The sequence below is a fragment of the Trichechus manatus genome, unplaced genomic scaffold (genome assembly GCF_000243295.1).
Source record: "Trichechus manatus latirostris isolate Lorelei unplaced genomic scaffold, TriManLat1.0 scaffold00028, whole genome shotgun sequence".
Classification (NCBI taxonomy): Eukaryota; Metazoa; Chordata; class Mammalia; order Sirenia; family Trichechidae; genus Trichechus; species Trichechus manatus.
Window position 1 is genome coordinate 5,455,676 of NW_004443964.1, and position 6,000 is coordinate 5,461,675.

Genomic DNA, 6,000 nt, shown 5'->3' on the forward strand with positions numbered 1-6,000 from the left:
CGGCTCCAGTTTTAAAATGTAAATAAATGTGAGACATTTAGGGGGCCTTGAGAGGCGGTAAGGAGCCCTGGTGGCACAGTGGTTAAGCTCTCGGCTGCTAACCAAAAGGTTGGCAGTTCGAATCCCCAGCTGCTTCCTTGGAAACCCTATGGGGCAGTTCTACAATGGCCTACAGGTCACTATGAGTCGGAATCGACTCAGCGGCAGTGGGTTTGGTTTGGGTTTTTTGGTTTTGACAGGAGCTAATGACTAAAGAGGACACCTCGCATGTCCACCCACACAGCAAGGCCGGTTTTTTAGCCTGTATACAATTTCTCCGTCAATGTCACTGTTGTTCCGTTCAAATTAGTCACCCTGCGTGGCTGTGCATTTATTCCAGCCATGCTGCCATTGCACAGGGCAGTTTGGGAACGGTTTTGGGATTTTCTTCAGGGCCAGATAATCAGCCACACGAAAATCACCCATGACTTGATCACGCCTTGTTTTTTTGGTTTTTTTTTTTTAACTCAAACCATCGTTTTCCAGCTCGATCGCCCACGTTATTCTAGTTTCAGCTCTGCCTGGCTTTTGTCAGTTTGGGGAAATCACATCCACCTTCCAAAGATGCCTTGAGAAAGAGGCAACCCAAGTATGAGGAGCCTCCTGAAAAATCTTCCCAGATATCTATCAGGAGAAATGGCCTTGCCAAAAAACCTAATCTGATAAGCCTCTAGATGTAACCACAAACAGGAAATACCGAGAACAGAGGAACACCTTAAATGACACCCCGGAAAACAGTGAGCAAAGCACAGACCATGGCAATCCCTATAATACAAACATGTTCTTTATCAATAAATCGCAAAGGAAAAAACAAGGAGGACGGCTCTATAGATTAAAAGAAATTGGGAGATTCATTGATCTGTATACTTATCATTTGTGGCCTTTTTCCTATATGTATTATACTTCAATTTTTTTTTAATTAACAGAAGAACAAAGAGACTTGAGACATCAACCAATTGCAATATATGAATTTTACTTCCATCTTGATTTGAACAAAAAAATAGCAAAAGAAATTTTTATGAAACGGAATTTTAAACGCTATCTGAACATATAATGATATTAAGAAATTCCTGTTACTGTTTTTGGTGGGATAAAGGTATTATGGTTAATGTTCTTTAAAGAATCCTTACTTTTTAGAGATACGTGCTGAGATATTTATTGATGAAATGATGTATCTGGGATTAGCTTCAAAGTAATCCCAACTGAGGACCAATAGAGGAAGGGAGGAGTAAATACAGAGATAAGATTGGTTTTAAGTTAATAATTGTTCATTATACTATTCTGTTGACTTTTGTATATGTTTGAAATTGTCCGTAATAAAACATTTTTAACAAAGATGGTTTGCCACCACAGAGGATGGCAAATCAAAACGTAATTACAAAAAAAAAAAATCAAACCCGTTGCCATCGAGTTGATTCCGATTCATAGCGACCCTACAGAACTGCCTCATAGGGCTTCGAAGGATCGGCTGGTGGATTCAAACTGCCGACCTTTTGGTGAGCAGCCTGAGCTCTTCACCACTGCGCCCCCAGGGCTAAGATAGCTCAAGCTATAGCGGCGTCACGTGTATTTCGCTATGTTGCTCCAGGATCCAGTGACCGGGTAGTGGCGGAAGGGCTCTCAGAAGGAAACGGCAGTTGAGGAAGGACACGTCCAAGGACAAATGAAGTCACTGGTGGGAGTATCATACCGCCCAGGGGTGTGCGTGCATGTAGACCTACAGAGAAGCGGACCAAAGGCAGAATCCTGAAAAACCCCAAATATTAAGCATGAGGCTGTGGACAAGAACCGTGAAGGATACTGATAAGCGGTTAGAGACGTAGGTGGAAGGAGAACTAGGACAGAGTCAAGATGGCGTGGCCACCAGAAGGCTGAGAGTCACGCGCAGTCAACAGAGCCAAAGGCCAAAGATGTTGAGTAGAATGAGGAACCAGACAGGTCCCAGGCTTGGGCAATAAGAGGATCGCTGGTGTCTTTACTGGACTTGAACTCAACAGCATGCAGGGGGCGGAAGCTGGACTGCAGTGGGTTGAGGAGAGAATGGAAATCAAGATGATGAGTGTAAATATCCCAGTCAAGGGAACACATCCTTTTTACAAAAAAGATGAGAACTCTCTGTGCTCTTCAAGGCTTGCTCAGCTGGCCCTCGCGCTCCCTTCCTCTGTCTCGGGGTAAGTAATGTCATCTGTAGGCTGAGAAGGGTGCAGTTAATGCTGTGCAAGCCCCTCCACCAAACCTGGAAATAAAATCAGGTAACAAGCACAGAAAGGAGCCCTGGTGGCACAACAGTTAAGCTCTCGGCTGCTAGCCAAAACGTTGGCGGTTCGAACCCACCGGGTGACTCCTGGGGCAAAGACCTGGCAATCTGCGTCCGTAAAGATTACAGCCAAGAAAGCACTATGGGGCAGTTGGGCTCAACAAGAAGCACAGCAGAGGGCAGACAGGTGAGACAGCAGCGTCATTAGTTAAGGACTGTGGCCACGCTTGTCTTTAGCAGCGTACCTTCTCCCCTCCGCAGACAGACTCCCGGTAAAGCCACAGCAGGAGAGTCTTCGGAAATGCCCCGAGTGTGCCCCTGGCTTGATAAGTATTCTTAATAGCTCGCTCCTCACCTGTCGTCACCTCTCACTTGGTAGATGGAGCCAGCCCAGGATTCAAGTCCTGGAATCCGCGGTGAGGCACTCGGGCGCCCTAGAATTGCTCAGCTGAGTCCCCACGAGGAGCCTGAGTCTGCAGCTGCCACTCCTGGGTGATCTCCTCTGGGTGACGTCAGGGTTCAGTATGAGCAGCCTGCTCACACATGCATGGGTGCCAGCGTCAGTGGACAGGAAGCACCGTGCGTGGCTCAGTAATCTGCCCCACCAAGAGTAAACTGGTTCCTTGGGCTGCATCTTCTGTATTGCTCTCAGAGGCATCTTAAGGAAAGCATGGGCATGGGGTGTGGCTGACACCAGGAGGGCTGAGGGCATAGATTAAGAGAGAGTCACTGCAGGTAAGGCAATAGGGGGCAGGTGACAGTCTTGGCTAACATTTCAGACTCCAGAGCCCAACCTCTTCACTACCACAGCAAAGAAGCAGGAGATAAGTCTAAACGATCCCTTTGAATGTCACTGGAGTCACGTTCAATTAATTATCAAGGTCCGTGCCAAGAGCGGAGCCCTGGTGGCACAGTGGTTAAGAGCTCGGCTGCTAACCGAAAGGTTGGTGGTTTGAACCCATCAGCTGCTCTGAGGGAGAAAGATGTGGCAGTCTGCTTCCCTAAAGATTACAGCCTTGGAATCCCTATGGGGCAGTTTTACTCTGTCCTATAGGGTCGCTGGGAGTCAGAATCGACCCAACAGCACCCGGTTTGGTACCAAGAGGCCCAGTGGTGCCAGTTGCTGTCCAGTCAATTCTGACTCGTGGGGACCCTCTGTATGTCAGGGTAGAACTATGTCCCACAGGGTTTTCAATGGCTGACTTCTGGGCAGTAGATCACCAGGACTTTCTTCCAAGGTGCCTCTGGGATTTCCAAGGCTGTAATCTTTATGTGGAGCCCTGGTGGGGCAGTGGTTAAGAGCTCGGCTGCTAACCTAAAGGTCAGCAGTCCGAACCTCCAACCTTTTGGTTAGCAGCTGCGTTAACTGATTGTACTACGCAGAGACCCCAAGCTCCGTGGTTTTCCCTCCTTATTCTCCAGAGGCCCCGCACTCGCTGGAATTCGTGCCTTTCCCTTTGGTCAGTGTTACACGTCAGTGCCCACTCCTGGGAAACATCACTTTCTTCTTTGATGGTAAAAGGGTAAAACAACCTGGCAAGGCATGGCAGATTCTCCTGACACGGCCATCAGGCAGTTCCCAGCCTGGAAAAGTAGGAGAAAACGTAGAGTCCCCTACAGGCACAGTTTCCTAACTAACATTTCTAAAATACTTCATCCCCATCTGGAGAGGCAAAGCTCCCAATTACTGAAGTGGTTTCCCCGCCTCGAAGCAGGGACAGCACCCCCTCCGGTCCACACGTTACTCCGCTGGCAGAATTCGCTTTCAAAAACACAAGTAACCACAAGCTCGCTCCCTTGCCCAACAACCACAATGACTCCGGAATTCAGTTTCAGCTTCAAGGCCTGCCATTCAAGGTCGTCTGTACATGGTGTCCCCAGCTTCCCTTTGTTCAGATGATTTTCTTTTCATCTCCGCTTGGGTTGTTCATGGATTCAGCCACTCCTTTGTTAGTTCAACAAACATTTACTCAGCACCTTAGTGAGCAAGAAGCTGCAGGAAGCACGGGAGCTCAGAAAGAGGCAGTTCAGAAAAGCAGATTGTGCTCCAAGGTACTCAGCTTACTCTACAGCTTGGACGCTTAAACAGCTACAGTGTGGCCTGTTTAGGCTATAGCAGCCCCGTGCGGTCTCCTCTTCGAAGCGTTCTGGGACCACGTGCTTATTCTTTTTCTGTATGCCTGTGGACCCTGCACTTCCATTAGAAAGAACTGTTGTTGTGGAGTACTGTCAAATCGATTTTGACTCATTGCAACCCTGTGTGACAGAGTAGAACTGCCTCATCGGGCTTCCTAGGCTGCAGTCTTTACAGGAACAGCCCGCCAGGTCTTTTTCCCTCAGAGCTGCTGGGTGGTTCAAACCGCCAACCTTTTGGTTTGCAGCTGAGTGCTCAACCACTGCACCACCAGGGCTCCTCATTAGAAGGGCCACTGGCTTACATTAGATGGTCTGTAAATGAATCCCATGTGTCTTTCCCATTGGACTATAAGTTTCTTAGGCACTGGGACCAATTCCCACTCATTTTTTTCTACTTTTTGTAAAAAAAAAAAAAACAAAAACAAAACCTGTTGTCGCCGGGTCGATTCTAACTCATGGCGACCCAGTGTGTGTCAGAGCAGAACTGTGCTCCATAGGGTTTTCAACGGCTGATTTTTCAGAAGTAGATCACCAGGCCTTTCTTCCAAGGCCCCTCTGGGTGGACTCAAGTCGCAAACCTTTCAGTTAGCAGGTGAGTGCATTAACCCTCTGCACCACCCAGGGACTCCCTACGTTTCATACCCGTTGTCATGGAGTGGAACTGCCCCAGAGGGCTTCAAGGCTGTAATCGTTATGTAGTTAAGAGCTTGGCTGCTAACCAAAAGGCTGGCAGTTCGAATCCACTGGCCGCTCCTTGGAAACCCTATGGGGTACTTCTATTCTGTCCCATAGGGTCGCTATGAGTTGGAATCGACTCGATGGCAATGGGTTTGGTTCATTTTTTAGTATCTGTATGAAAGTAGACTGCCACATCTTTCTCCTGCAGAGCCATTGGTGGGTTCACACCTCCAACCTTTCAGTTAGCAGCCGAGCACTTAACCGCTGCGCCACCAGGGCTCCTTTTTCTATCTTCCATAGCACCTGGCATCTACCAAAACCCCGCTAAATATTGTTTGGGTTGAACGGAATGAGCCTTCAATGAGGCCTTTATTCTGAATGCATTAAACACGGCTCCCATCACATGGACTGAGCTGAAGCATCTTTGGGGGTGACACTCTTGCCCCTTCTGCCTTCAGACAGCTGTTCCACACCCTGTGTCACCACGCAAGGACACCAAGCCCAGGGAAGCGGCTCGGCTGAGACAGTGCTGCTGAAGTAAACGCTGGGAAGCATGGATGCATCTGATGAGATTTGGGCCGGCAAAGGGTGAGCTGAGGTCCTTTAGCTTTCAGCTCAGAGAAATAAAAATAGCCAACCCAATCATATTTCTTCAGGCTTTGCTTGTTTCACAAAATCTAGTCCTCGTTTCTGCCTGTTTAGGGGCAGCTGTATGGCAATGTCACGTTCCAGACTGGGACTGGGGTTAGCAATCCAGCTATGAGTCCTCACAGCCGCTGCCGGGCACACAGCTGAAGGTGGGGCTGCGCTTGCGAGGTTTCGATCGGCCTCATGGATAGAATGGAAGGCTGACAAGCCTAAGATCGAAAGCCACATAACAGGAGGTGCTG